The sequence below is a fragment of the Sorex araneus genome, chromosome 3, assembly GCF_027595985.1.
Source record: "Sorex araneus isolate mSorAra2 chromosome 3, mSorAra2.pri, whole genome shotgun sequence".
Lineage (NCBI taxonomy): Eukaryota > Metazoa > Chordata > Mammalia > Eulipotyphla > Soricidae > Sorex > Sorex araneus.
Window position 1 is genome coordinate 142,839,498 of NC_073304.1, and position 15,266 is coordinate 142,854,763.

A 15,266-nucleotide genomic window follows, 5' to 3' on the forward strand; every position below is an offset into this window, starting at 1 on the left:
AAAAGTCCGGGGCCAGAGAAAGAGCACAGAGGGTAAGGCACTTGCCAAGCTAGATTCAATCCCTGGCATTCCATATGGTTCCCCAAGTCCACCAGGAGTTATCCCTGAGTGTAGAGCTAGGAGTGATCCCTGAGCACAGAGCTAGGAGTAAACTTGAGTACAGTTGGGTATGGCCCCCAAAACAAACAAAAAAGAAAGTGTCAATGTGTTGGAATTCACAGAATGCCACAAAGGCTTAATCTCCATAACCAGGTTTCATCTAAAAGGAAAGAAGTTTCTTTAATCTTATAAGGATATAACAATGAAGTAGTGAAATGACCACAAATGGACAGTTTGAGGTTGGATGTTATAGTCATTCAGAGACTTCTGCCAATTTACAACCAGCAAATCCGTTATTTCATCCATAAAATAGAATCTCTTTCTGTTATGTTTTGAACATGTCATATTCTTTATGAATCCCCCAAATTGGTACCAGAAGGCTTTCTTTAATTAACCAGATGTCCAGTCACCCTACATCCTCTAGGTTTCTTCTTCATCTTAGGAGTTATCTATCTAAATCTATTTTTTATAAGTAAATAGAAAGCCATATACAACATCTGCAAGTATAGTGTGATAAGCTACAATGGTCAGGTAGTAATAAGAAAACAATTTATTTTTAGAGTAATTGATTGAAGTTAACATTGTGCCAGGTAATGTTATAGACATTTAGCATTCATTCATTTGTTATAATAACCACTTACTGACATGTATTTTTGGTCACTTTCCAGATGAGAAAATCTGTCCATGCATCTAATCAGTTTTTTAATGGGCTCAAGTTGACACTGCTAGTAACAGAGCTAGAACTTAAACCAAGACGTGATGCATGAAGGAGTTTAATCTCTGTTCTGCCTCTCAACCAACCACCAACACAAATATCCAAGAAACCAATTCAGCATGTTTTTGCATGCCAGATAAAACACAATGCACATGTTGCTAATAATTCTTAGTGGTATATCAGACCCATCATCTTTTAAACATCTGCTATCATTGAGCTGGTCTGAAGCAAGTCTTCTTTGCTTGGTATAATAAAGTTTTGACTTAAAAAAACAATTTGATTATTTAATTAAAAAGTGGGGTGGGGGTTGCAGGGAGAACATGCCCAAGGACTATACAAGTTTCTCTACTAGTCCAGTAAAAGCAATATATAGAAGACATCCTGCCAACTTTTTGGCGTTTTTACTCATCCCAGCTGTCTGCTGATATCTCTTTGGTGGTTCTACTAAAACATAACAATAAGCAAGTCCCTTCTGTGGCAAACACAAGCCAGTTTTTCCACAGACTTAATACTGCCTTTGGAAACTTAGTGACCATTCACAACATAGGAGATTGGATTCTAGAGACTTTATGGACATCCATCAACCGATTTCAAGCCCATACAAACAACCCAGCTCAGAAATTCTGGAACTTTCCCATATCTTATGCTTTTATTTTTCTCTGTAGTTTCACAATCTATTGTCTCATTCCATGATAATGCTGCCACTTTCTAATGCCCAAGACAATGTATCATTCAGAATTTCTCTGGAAAATTGAAGATGATAGAAAAGGAAAACCTCCTCTTATTAGTTAATTTTCACCAAAACACTGGAGATTTAAATTTATGCTACTTCCTTTCTGCTATCCAGTATGTAGGACCAGGGAAGTGACTCAGTGATAAAGCACGTATCTTCCATGTGTAGGTCTCTGGATTCAATACCTTGCAGAAGGAAGGAATAATCCAACAGCACTTCATTAGATACTGCTAACATTTTTATTTGGGGGTTGGAGGGGTGCATTTGGGGCCACACCTGGTGGTGTTCAGGCTCTGCAATCAGGAGTGACCCCTGGTGGTGCTCAGGGGGACTTATATGGTACTAAGATCAAATCTAGGTCAGCCACAAGCAAGGCAAGTGTTTTAACTGCTATCACTCTAGTCCAGGTAGCACAAGCATTTTGAAAAGAGCAACAGGGCTAGAGCCCATAGTCCAGTGGGTAGGATGTTTTGCCTTACATGCTGCCAAGTGGGTTCGGTCCCTGGAACCCTATATGTTTCCCCAAGCTCCACCAAGAGTGGTCTCTAAGTGCAGAGCTAGTAAGCCCCAGCCCCATATGGCCCCAAAAATTTTAAAAAAGAAGCCCCAAACAAAAACAAAATAAAACACAAAGGAATAGTGCATCACAGTGAGAGCAGGTGTCTGAAAAATGAAGGCATCTACCAGATGATCTATTTCAGTCAGTGACTTGTAGATGTTTGGGTCCATCGAGCTTCACTTAGACTGGGATTATTTCAGAATTACTTAATTTCAAGAAAAGGCTATTGAGAACTCCAGATAAATATAATTGAAATAACCTCTTCTTACCAATATCTTAGCCCAAGAACCTAGGCATGTAGGTTTGTCCCTTTACTCATCCCTGTTCCTTTCTTTGTGTTTGCACAGACACTTAGGACTTATTGTGTGCTCTAAAGGATGCAAAGTGTTCTTAGAACTCCAACCTCATTTAGGGGAAATTTTTACCCTCAGAGAATCAACAATGTGTCACAAAACAATAAATAAGGAAAAAGCAACAAGCATGCAAAATAATGGGTGGCTCAGGAACTAATCAATATGAAGAGAGGAGACTTTATAAAGCAGGAGTATGCTTGAGGGATGCAAGAAAGTGGAAAGGAGTGTCCAGGCTTGAGAGATAGTGTGGAGAGACAGTGTGCGATTAAGGCCATTTGCAATTACCCCCATTTTTAAAATTCACATGCAGCTTCCACCTGTCAAGGGGGAAGATCACATTTCCCCTTCCTTTGAATACGAATAGACCCCTTAAGACCTATTTTAATCATTGAACTAGATGAGAATAACATTTTGAGACTTTTGGATGCACAAGCTTTAAAAGGACTAACATTTACCACTATTTATGGAGCCCAGGTGCCATGTTTCAGGAAGGTCCAGACCATGCTACTAAATAATCAGAGACTATCTTGGTATTTCCACAAAAATAAGTTCAGCTGAATCTTATGGGAAATTGACCAGCAAAGCCTGCCTGAAAAAACTCCTGAGTCATAGACTATGAAAAATAATTTACTGCTGTTTTAAGCTACCACATTTTGGGGTGGTTGCTTACACAGCAAAAGCTAGCAAAAACAATAGGGATGTAGAGGATTGACAAGTGGAGAGCTTATTTTCCACATGAAAAGATGGAAGGAAATGAAATAAGAATGAATGTTCATGATTTTGAGGTGCCCTAAATTTAATAAACCAACTCTGACTAGAGCAGACATCTTCAGATAAACAACTAGAAGGTTTGCTTGATAAACTGCCTCCAGCTAACTTGAATAAGTTGAGGATATTCAACCTGAGGATCTTCCAGACTCCTTATCCAGTGCTCTGTAGAAGATATCACCAGTGTCTGGTTGGTTATTAGCTCCTTGCTTTTATACTTCAGTATTTGATGTCTAACCACCAGCACAGCACCTAGGTGTTTTGTTTTGGTTAGGATTTTCTGTTTTATGTCTCTAAAAAAAAAAAACACAGTCTGCCTATACAATATACTGAGAAAATAATGCCTGTGAGACTAATCCACAGCTAATGACTATGGTAATTAGTGTATTAACACCCTAGCTCTAGGTAAACACCCTTAGGTAGTTTTCCAGAATAAAATCCCTGTTACCCATAATGGAAACTTCTTTTTAAAGTAGACTTCAATTCAGTGGCTGCCTAATGCAGACTGTCTCTCAAACCCACTCATAACTGGTATTTCTCTCTCTCTCTCTCTCTCTCTCTCTCTCTCATTGAGTCAGCATGAGATACAGTTACAAAGTTGTTCATGATTGGGTTTCAGTCACATAATGTTCCAACGCCTATCCCTTCACAATTAGTATTTCTGATATCAACTTCTAATCAACTGGCTGAGGGGGGGGGGGGAATTCAAACTAAAGTATTCTCACTTTACAGTTATGAAAAATAAAACCAGGATGTAGACTACTTTGAGTGAGTGTTGCAAAAACTCAAACCAAAATACACAGTTTATAAAGCAAGGAGATGGGTTGGATGTATGTGGTATGGTTCTCTGAGCATCACTGATATATACCTGCCCCCAAGAACAAAAGTCAGGAGTAGCTCCTAAACACTGTTTGTTGGATGTGTCCCCAGGTAAGACAAAAGAAAAACAAAATAATTTTCAAACAAAATAGAAATTAATATATTTCCATAATAGTCCAAGATCAGAGGACGGATTCTGCTCAAAGAAGTTACCACATAAGTCCAGGTCATTGGAGGAGTTTTGTCATACCCCATATGTAGCTTGCATTTGCATTTTTTCCTAACATCAAAAAGGAACAGGAACATACAGTATGAAATGATAGTAACCCCAGTATTGCATTTCACTGGTGAGTACTTAGTTTATTACCCTAGCACTTGCAAGGGAGATTGAAAAATAACCATGTACCCAGAAAGAGAAATGGGTAAGAAGTGGGTAAGAAATGGCTGGTAGGAGTTTCTGGTACAGGGAGATTAGACAATTGCTCAAGTTCTTTTTTTTTTTTCTTTTCGGGTCACACCCAGTGATGCTCAGAGGTTACTCCTGGCGGTGCTTGGGGAACCCTATGGGACACCGGGGACCAAACCCAAGTCGGCTGTGTGCAAGGCAAACAGCCCTACCCGCTGTATATCGCTCCAGCCCCAATTGCTCAAGTTCTTGCAGTAAGTTAGTGAACAACTAAAATTATAAGTCATTCTTTTCTTCATCCTTTCCCTTTATTCCCCACATTGGTACCAACAAGACTGTGACAGTTCTTGACATCATTCTTCAAAGTGTCTAATATCAAGAAGCAACCACCTCCTCTTATCACAGAGTAAGCAAAGCAGAACAAACTCTTGGAAACTCTTTCAAGTTTGGTCAATATGAAATGGCTAAATTGAGCCTTCTAGCCAAAGAAAATAGCAGAGCAGCTCTGCAGTCCCTATTGGTTGTGATACTCTCTATTTTTCATCGTGCCCCCCCTCATATCAGGAATTAAATTCAGGATCTCTGCTATGCAAGGCAAGCATTCTTCCACCGAGCTACACCTCCAGCTTTGGTACATCCTCTTAAGCGGAGTCAGCCTGATTCACTGTTTGCCCAACTTGCCCCTTTGATACAAACAAAAACAAAAACAAAAACAAAAAACCAAAACAAGTATCCGCTTCTTTAAGGAATTTTGCTGAGTACACCAGAACAGAGCTATATAAACCAACAATGGTGTGAAGGGCACCTTGAAGTTAAGTGAGGCTCAACCTCAGCAAAAGCCTTAAGAGTCTCTATTGGGGGGGGGGCTGTTTATTTGTTAACTTTTAGTTTGGGGGGTTACAGGCACAGGTGCTCAGGAGCCTGTACAGTGCAGGGGATCTAATTGGGCCTCCTGAATGCAAAGCAAGCTCTCAGTCCTTGGAGCTATCTCTCTGGTCCATAATCAAGTCTTGACCAGGGAAGGGAGAGAAAAGAACCATGGGGCTAGCTGATATCCATGATGATCCAAGACATTAGACAGTCGTCTCTGAGGGACTCATTTCAGTGGCTTACAATTATCCATTGGCTGACAAATATCTGAGCTCTTTCTTTTTGAATTCAGTATCGGGGATGGAGATGCTCACCCAGAAAAACTCATTTAAGTGTTAAAATAGAGGAAAATGAAAGCAGACAGCTTGATCTAGCAGAATCCTCTTTATAACTTTTATATGCCAGGCTATATTTTTCAGATTCAATCTTTTACAATATTTGGGTGTACCATACCATGGCAATAAAGGAAACTTTGTCTTTTTTTAAAAGGACAGTAGGAAGTAAATGAATAGAAAGAAAATCTTATTGCAAGAATTTGCTTAATGGCTCTGAACTATTCTTTATATCTATTTTTAAAAATCCTTTTATACTCTGAAAAAATACAATATTTTAAAATATTTTTTCTGTCCAGTGGCCATTGTTTGTTTATTGCCAAGATAGCCTGTATCTTTTACATTTAGGTTATACGTAATTGTGTTTTGGGACATTTAAATACTTAATGACACTCATTGCCAAATTTCCAATATTTTTGGTAAAAGAGTAAATAATTAACAGTTACCCCTGATTTGAACTCTGCAAAAGAAGGTATCCTTTTTTCTCCAACAATTTTCCATTTATGCTCAGCAAACCTCCCTCCAAATGTAAACCTCAGTCTCACTTAAAAGGTTGTATTGAAAATACGTGTCTAATCACCAAGAAGCCAAGCATTTACCAGGATAATTTTTTTTCAAACTCATCAACTTTAATGGTATCCAAACTGGCTTTATGGAGAAGGCTCATTAGCCAAAATAGAAAAAAATGTTAAGATTTCAATATTTTTGGCTTTGCTTACATACTTAAAAACAGAATCAGAGTCCCATGCCTTCCCATATTCTGCCTATATTCTGCCTTAGAAAAATAGTCAAACAAATGTAAAGAAGATAAAAAGATAAACATCAAGCATAAAGGAATTACCCACTCAATGGGAGTATGCATAAAAATGAGTAACATCAAAACAGCAGATTAAGAAACTGAATATGTTGGTGTTTAAAATTAGAATAGATCCCAAAAGAATTGATGTGGATCCATTTTAAAAAATGTTTTCAAATAACTCCACTGACTAGAAAAAAAAGAAAAGTTAGAAATTAATTTAAAAAATTTTAAGATGCAGAGACTCCAGTCATAAATAAGAGAGCCTGCAAAGCCCAGCAGTATCTATAGTTTGAAAGGAGAAACAACTTTAGTGAAATGCAAGAAAAATGTGTTTACAATAGAAATGAATGTGCGTGGTACAAGTGCTATTGTCAAATTCTTGGGACACAATGACTGAGTCCTAAAAAGTAATTCATTGAGCCCAGGTAAGCATTATAAAGCTGTGTTTTAAACCTATAGTCTGAAGGATTTGTCAATACCTAAAATTGTGTTACCACAGGCTTGTTAAAGTACAAGGGCAGAACTCTATCATACAACTATTTCGACACTACTCAGAACTTCTGCGGTAGTTTTCAGTGGCTTCAAGTACTTAAGATTGCAAGCAGTATAGGGAATAGAAAGCAGAATATTGAATGGATGAGGTATATACATCAAACATATAGGAATGTATGAACAGAGATAAGGGTCCTAGTGGAATAGCCCATTAGAGTGAATTCAGTACAGAACAATTCCAAGGTAAACAGAGATTTGTAGTCAGTAGACCTGAAAAACACAGGTTGCAAACATCAGAGCAGTCTGAGTCTCATTCAAGATCAAATAGTTCCTTTCTAGATTCTCAGGAACACAGCACTGCTATGGGTAACAGAAAGATAAAGGGACGACATCACAGCCTTCAAGTATTTAGCCTAGAGATAAGGATAGATAAATTCAAATCTATCCTGACAGCAAAATGACATCATTTTACAAAAGCTCCCCTCCAAATTTGGGCCACCCTAATGTTTTGGTAACCACACCTAGGCTTTGGGGAGCATCAATCTCAAGATCAGGGAGTATTGACTGGGCAAGGCAGAAAGGAGGGAGTGGAGCATGCAAAGGAATGGGGAGAAGTTAGTTAAGGGCTCCATGCAGGCAAAATAATTCACCCCTGATCTCTAGTAATTCATTTTGTGTTTTGTGTATCCGGTTTTGGAATTAAAAATAGCTTCGCATAGGAATAACACTGAAAGGTGCAAAAAACAGCACAGTGAAAACAGTCTCCTCATCCACCCAGTTAACAGGCCCGACCACACAGAAACGTAGTCATTTGATTTTAATCCATAATATTAAGGAAAAGCAACACTCTCCAGCCTCCCCTAACTCATGTCTTCCTTCCCCTTCCAAGTCTTGCCCCAGTCTTCCTCCTCAGCCCCTCCCCCACCCCCTCAGAGGATCCACCAATACCCAGACAACACAGGTGTTCTTACTTTTTTTAAGGAACGTGGTTATTATTTCATGGTAATTACTGATTTTTACACATTGTCCTCCTCTGCTGATGTTTAAAAGATAAGAAGACATGTGTCTGGGCCAGAGCTGGGGGCCCTTGGAGGACGCTGAGAGATCCTGCCAAAATGCTTCCAAACTGAATAGTCATTGGGCTGCCAGATAATTCAGAAACTATTTGTATGAGCTGTTTATCAAATTATTAACCGCACAGATGTTGTTTGGCTGAAGAGCAGCTGAATCCCCTCTCTGGCAGCCGTGGAGACAAAGGTCTCCAGGAATAATTGGAGATGTGCATGGAATATTAAATTAATTTACTGCTCTTAATTCTTATGCAAATTCTGACCTCTGATGGAGCCTATCAATTACCCCCGCGAAGTGAAAAGGAAGGCGACAGTTTCATTTCTTCTCTTTGCTAAAAAAAAAAAAAAAAAAAAATCGATAAAGGAAATATTTGCAACAAGCAGCCGGTAGGAGCACAGCGTAACTGAAATTATTTAATTGAATCTCCATGTTTACAGTGATGTCTGTGGAGGATAAAATCCCAAGACTCAATGGGGGGCGGAGGTGCAGGGATGTAGAGGATGGAGGAATTTGCTGGGTTGGCTGCACACCTGCGGGCCGCGGAGATAATACAGCAAAGAGCAGTTATCCGCGAAGACAAATAAGACATTGCCTGCAGGCAGATGCAGGCCCTAAAAATCCTTTGAGTTCAATGGTTCCCATCTTAATTGTGGCTGGCGCTTCGGTATAAGTACCACGAACTTCCACAGATGGGGGTCAGTCTTTGGGTGTGCTCAGCGCAATTTTACTTGACCACTGACTAAAAGGTTCGTGTATGAGCCGGTTCCGTCCTTTAACTAATGTTTCAAGTGTTTAAACTGTCTTCATAGTGAAAGAGAGGGGGAAAAAAATTTACCCCACCTCTTCCCACGCCCCGGGTCTGAAAAACCAAACTACAACGTTGCAGCGTTGCACGCACACGTTCAACTCCTACCGAAATTCCGGCTGGGCCGAAATTTGATTCACTGGTCTTCTGCACCGAGAAGTGACTAAGTCCTTTTCTCTGAATTGAGCGGACACCCAGGCCTTGTCTGCGGCGGTTGCTTAAATTCGGTGCGTTTTCTGCGTCCCAGAGGCGGGTTGCAAACGCCGGGTCTCCGAGTCTTCCATCATCTTTGTAACAAGAGAGACCAGACCCGGCGCGCATGTCATCAGCCCGGGCTCGACCTCGCCGGGACCTCGGTAGCCCGACCTGGTCGCCGGCGGCCGACGGCGCAATCCCGACGCGCTGCCTTTCAGCTCCTCGCGGCCCCACAAAAGCCAGACAACAATATCAATTAATCATGCAGCCGGCAAACAAGGAGATTTATCCCGCGACAAACAGCCCCACCGAGAGCGCTGAATGGGCGTGATTAGCATGTGAAAGGCGAGCAAAACTCCGCGGTTCAACAGCTAAAGAGCAATTTGATGGGGCTGGGATGGGGAAATTACTTGATTAGCGTTCGTCGGAGGAGAGCGCGGTTACAGCCCCTCGGCCGGGAAAGCTACCGGGAACAAAACGCGCCGAGGAACGCTCGACGCGGAGTGGCCCGGGCGAGGGCGGGAGCGAGGCCCACACCCCGGGCGGGGAGAGCACCCGGGCGGGGAGGGTACCCGGGCGGGGCGGGCACCCGGGCGGGGAGGGCAACCCGGGCGCTTGCGGCCGGCGCTAGCGCACACGAGCCTCTGGAGCTCGGCCTGCAGAGGTGCGCGCGGGGGAACGACCCCCACGCCGTCTCTGGCGCCAGCTCGGACCCTCGGTCCGGGTCGGAATCGCGCTGCGGCCGTCGCGGCCGTTCCACCCGTCCCCGTGCGCTTCCATTCGCGCGGGCAGAGAGGACTGGATCGGGTCAAAGGCGCCTGCCTCCTCGAAAGGCTGTATTTGTGGATAGTGTTTGAAAAGAAAAAGGGTTCTTTGGCTGCACCCCCGCGAGGAGGAGCTGGGAGGAAGCTTACGGGGTGGCAGGAGTTGGAGGCTGGACGCGACGCGCGGGTCGCTGGCCGCGAGGAGCGGGGGGCCTGCGTGCAGTGCCAGGTGCCTGTGCTCTCCCTGCGCTCCGGTCAGCTGTCCTGAAGGGCCTCGCAAGACGAAACTAGAGGCGTGGGAAGCTGCTTTGGAGGACTCAGTCCCAGAGTTCAGAGCCGAGAAATCTAACCGTGCCTGGGCGGGGCGGAGCAGGCCAAGCGGAGGGCGAGCGCGCTCCCAGGCGCCCGTCACGCACCCGGCCGCCGCCACCCTGCAGCTCGCCCCTCGCTGAGCCCGGGTGCACCCCGAAGGGAGAAAGGAGATTTCCTCCTCCCCGCTCGCGGGCGCCCGCCGAGCACACGCAGCCCCCCGCTCTCTGGCTCCGCCCCGCGCCCGGGCCGGGCAGGGCTCCCGCGAACCCGCACAGTCCTGGGGTCTGCCTGCACGGCCGGTCTCGGGACCCACGAAACGGGTACTTCCTGCTCCAGCCGAATCCCGGTGCCCAGGTGAGTGTCGCGAGTGTGGCCTTCAGCTGATCCGGGGGCTTGGGCTAGGGGAACTCGGCCGTCGTGAAAATGCATTCATAACAAATGCGAACAAGACTTCACAGACCTCTTGCCCAGGCCCAGGCCGTCTCCAGTTCTCCTGCGCCTTGGTACAAACGAGTCAAGCATCAAACTGAACCATTTTCACTCAGCTGAGTAGGTGTCAGTTAACACACCACAGATCGGGTCGATTTCAAGCGATCTAACTTTTTTTTTTTCGTCTTTCCTCCTCCCCTTCCACTCCCCCACCCCCCAATAAAGTAAAAAGAGAAAACAAAACGTGTTTGGTGGTGTGCCAGGAACTCGAGCTCGCGCCTCGCCTCCCTTTCTCTCCGCGCGCTGAAGCCACCGGGTCTTTCTCTCCCCTGTCCCGCTCCGTGAGGCCCCGGATTGCGCCCGTGCGCCCGGTGCGAGGTCAGACCCAGACGCTAAGGCTGGCAGGCGCACGGAGGCATAGGGCACCAGCAAGGGTCAGGCGAACGATAGTGGCGAACTTGGCGGGCGCACCCCAGAGCTGAGGACCCCCAGGCCCATGGCGGTCCTCAGTTTTGTAAGGCCTGCAGCCGCACAGGAGGCGCCCCCCGAATCTGCTCCCTACGGCCAGAGGCGCTTTCTCGAGGTGACTTAAGGTGGTGCTTTCTAATTCCCAAACCAGAGGGTAGAACCCTCTGTAAATTGGCCGGCAGAGGAGGTGGGAGCAAGAGACCAAGGGCGCTGAACAGCTTTGCTGCAAGGTGGCAGAGCTGTGGCCACCAATTCCGAAGTCTTCGGGCTGGCTTTGAGGTTATTTTTACAAGTCCTGCCGGGTGCCCATCCTATTGCCCTGAAAAAGGAAAAAGAGGCCGCTGCAATTTATTCCAATGGGCTGTTTTTAAGAAGCTGGCAATTTGAACCGGCTGGGTGTTATTTAGTGCAATATGAAATCAAATGATCCTATTTCTCAAATAACAGTGTCTGTGAGGAGAAGTGAATCCTCTGAAAGGGTAATTGTCTGCTGATGGTGTTTCCCATTATACCCGATCTTGGCCTAAATGCGGTTCGGCTGCAAGGCTGAGAGAGGCGAAATCAATGCGAACTCGCATCCTCCAGGCAGGAATCGTGGCACCGCTAAGGTCTGGGACTTTGAATAAAAAATGCCAACCAATGTGCCACCAATTTCAACATCACTTATAGTTGTCTGACGTCATTAGATATGAAGGATTTTGTGAGTGAGTGAGTAAAATTAACTCTTCCTTCTTTTGCAACTTTGCAGGTAAATCACAGATTACTGCAACCTCCCAGTATCCTGGAGTCAGAATACTCCAGAATATTACAGAATATTACAGAATATTACAGAATAATACAGAATATTTGTCAGAATACAGTTTGATCCTAATCTGGAAAGAAAAAAATGAGCAAGTTCCCATGTAGGAGCACTGAGAAAGTGGGGTCCTTCCTTTTAAGGACACTGCACACTTTTGTCTAGGATCCTCCCTGACTTTTTCTAGAAACCACGTTTTATTCCTTGGAAAGAGGCTGTGTCCAAAGAGGATCTTATCATTGACAGAGTATGTTGCACCTTTTTAAATTAAAAAAAAAAATGACCCTGAACTTGTAATGTATCCGCCTTGTGCAGTCCAACCTCTGTTTTGGGTGGAAAGGGATTTGGGAGAAACATGGACTTGGAATGAATATTAAAGAGTGATTTTTAAGAACCAAAACCAACAAACAAAAAAAAAGGAGAAAAAGCAACAACAACTCAGTCATGGACCTGCCTGTCAAGCTTTTGAGTGTGTCAGTAACCCTGGGGCCCTAGACTTAGTTTGGCAGAGGCCTCCTTGGTCAGCAAACATCACCCTCCACCACCCACCTACCCTTTAAATGTATTCAGAGTCTTGAGCGGATGCCTTCTCATTAAAATCTGAGGCCCTAGATGGACTGAGCACAGCCCAAATGAAACCCCAAAAGGAGCCTCAACGGCCACACCTGGGCGTCTGGGAATTTCCTGCATGTATCTCTTGTCCCCTTTAAAACTTTTTTTCCTCAGGAGGGTTTTATTATCTTGGAATCACAGGCACAGTCTGGTCGTCCTGGAACCGACAATCAAATAGTAGCTTGTTTCTGTCTTCTAAAGTTAGGAAGTTTGTATTTTTGGGACAGAGTATCTACTCCATATGGGAACTCTATAAATTATTTAATTACACATGAAGGTCCCCTTTCCTTGCATCTACTAAAAAAAGTCTAGAAAAGCAGGAGGAGGAGTGAAAATTCCTGCATATCCCAAGATCCCTATGTAAGATATTAAGATCGTTCTCCCAGAGAAGTTCAAATCACGCACCTTCGGGGACATTCCCAGAAGTCTCTGGAGATACTGACCAAAAGGAAAAGGGTGGCCTGGGGTCGGCCCTCTGGGTCTCTTCCAGGACATCACTGCCTGGCTGCGGCGTTCCCACCCCACGCGTGGTCCTTGGCCTCCCTGACCGCGCGCCTTCTGTCTCCCCTTCCGGGCTCGGAGTCATCCTGGGTGCAGTTTTCCGGGGTCTCCGGGGTCAGCCTTTCTCTTCGGAACCTGCCTTCGCCCTGCTGTATGCCAAGTCCTTCTACGTGACCACGAAGGAAGAGGAGCCACTCCTCCGGCCCGGGGTCCCCCTCCACTACAGACCCGCTGCTCCGCTTCGCAGCCAAGGCAGCGCCCTCGTCGCTAAGCCTGACGGAGGGGCCCTAAGTGGGCAGCGGCACCTGGGCCAGAGCCAGGAGCCCCAGACCTGCGCCCGAGCGGCGTGACCAGCGTGGCTGCCCTCGGGCCAGCAGCGAGAAGAGGAGGCCCGCGGGGAGTTCCACCCAGGGATTCGGGTCGGCCCCCCAGCCTCCTCTCCAACACATCAAATCGGGGTCCGGGAAACCGCAACTGGTCTTCTAGCTGGCCTCCTCTGCTTTCTCGGGACCGGGCAGCAGCTTCCTGCTTCCTCTGTCCCCCCCCTCCCGCAGGTTGGCGTGGGGCCCCTGCCCCCTTCTCCCCTGGCCGGGGGCTGGGCTGGGATCCGCGGAACCGGGAGGGAAGGGCTCGGGTCACCCAGACCCCGGCGCCCCCGGGCAGGGAAGCCGCTTGGAGTGCGGGCGCGGGCCTGGGGGACGCGCGGGGGACGGGCGGCCGGAGGTCCTGGGGTCTCTCCCTGGTCCCTGCGGGGGAGATGGGAGTCACGGAGGAGATGCGCCCTAGTCTAGGGCCATTTCCCCGGCCCTTTGCCCAGTCGTAGCACTGAGTCCCTGACCGCCCTGGTCTCCCCTTCCCCAGCCACACAAGCCCCGCCGCCCCGCACCCGCCCAGCCGCCCCGAGCCCACTGACCTGGCAGAGCGTCGGCGCCGCCTTCCGCCGCGCGGGCACTGCGGGCACACGGAGCGCGGCTCGGCGCTCGCGGGGACAGCTGCCCGGCAGCCCGCGGCCCGGGCTCCCCTCCCCCACGCCTTATAATTTAATCACCCCCGATATTAAATTATCAAGCCGCTCGTTAATCATCGAGCGAGTTATTGGGACCAACCGCGCCGCCGCATGTTGACAGTCCAGACCCGTTCTTGGGGTCGGGGTGTGTCTGGATTTGGGGGGTGGGTGGGGGTGGGGGTCCTGTCGAGCCGCTCTTGAGAACACCGTGGATCCCATACGTCTGATGGGGAGGTTTTTGGTTTTGCTCGGAAGAAAAAGATTTGGAAAATCTCAGAATGGACTTCCGAGTTTGTTTGAGGAATTGTAATAAAGAAAAAAAAGTCTAGATGCATACCTCCTGTTCCCTTTCTTTATTATTTGGATTTTGATCACGATGATCAAGACTGCCAGTGGAGTATAAAACAGCAACATGTTAATTTTTCCGGAGGGTGAATTTGATCCGAATCTGAATCTGGGCATCTTCATTACTTACCGTGCATAGTGAGAAGTAACTGAGTCTGAAGTACACACGAAATCCTATGCCTGAAGTCATTTCAAAGGACAGATTTTCTCCTAATTCAGAGGGGGCTCTTTTTCTTTTTACATAATATAGATGCAAACAGAAAAATTAAGATTGAAAAATTAAATCCTTAATTTGAGGCGTTTTCTTAAAAATAGTCTGTTTTGCTCTAAAGTCTTTAGAAATTACTTTTGTCTTCCAATCCCTTTTCTTTCCTGTTTTCTATGAAATGAATGTTTAAAAATGAACCGATTAAATATAAGTTTCTATGATTTGGTTCCAAACAATAGAAGAAATAGGTGTTCATAAAAAGTAGCACAAAGGGGGATAGTTAGTTCTCAACATTCTGGATCTAGCACACTAACAAAACAAGAAACAAAAGAAAGGACCTTCCTCCCACCTCTTTTTGTGGAGGAGGTGGTGAATGTTTTTTAAATTATCAGTTTGAAGTAGCCTTTGGAAGAAATTTAATTCCCAAGTCAGTGCTACCTTAGCATTAGCCAAAATAATGTGCAGCAAAAGATGGCCTATTTCAGTAAGAAATTACTGTGATTTTAGTTAAATTAATGAGTGAAGTTCTCTAAAACATTGTAGAACAATTATTAAAAATACAGCATAGAAACAAATGTTGACCTAGGGTACATTCAAAATCTTTAGAGGCTAAATTGCATTTTATCTTTTAAACTAGAAAAATGTGGTCAATTTAGTAAGCAGAAACCCCAAAAGAGTGCATAAATCCTAACATCGTGGCTATGTTTTATCATAAAATATCGTCCACATTACTAAATGTATCCAACACTATTTTCTCTCCTGTTTGTTGTCTACATTTTTGTTTCCTACTCACCAACACAAAGAGATAG

The 15,266-nt window shown here is 45.4% G+C and overlaps 1 long non-coding RNA gene and 1 pseudogene across 1 annotated transcript; one reads left to right on the forward strand and one right to left on the reverse strand.

The window, feature by feature from the left end:
- LOC129403439 (uncharacterized) overlaps positions 1 to 15,266 on the forward strand; it is a 575,036-nt pseudogene that overhangs the window by 82,804 nt on the left and 476,966 nt on the right.
- On the reverse strand, positions 8,417 to 14,029 carry LOC129403440 (uncharacterized). Its single transcript, XR_008629259.1, has 2 exons — positions 12,803 to 14,029; positions 8,417 to 11,308 (listed from the first exon to the last, which is right to left on the reverse strand). It is a non-coding gene; the product is annotated as an uncharacterized LOC129403440 (long non-coding RNA).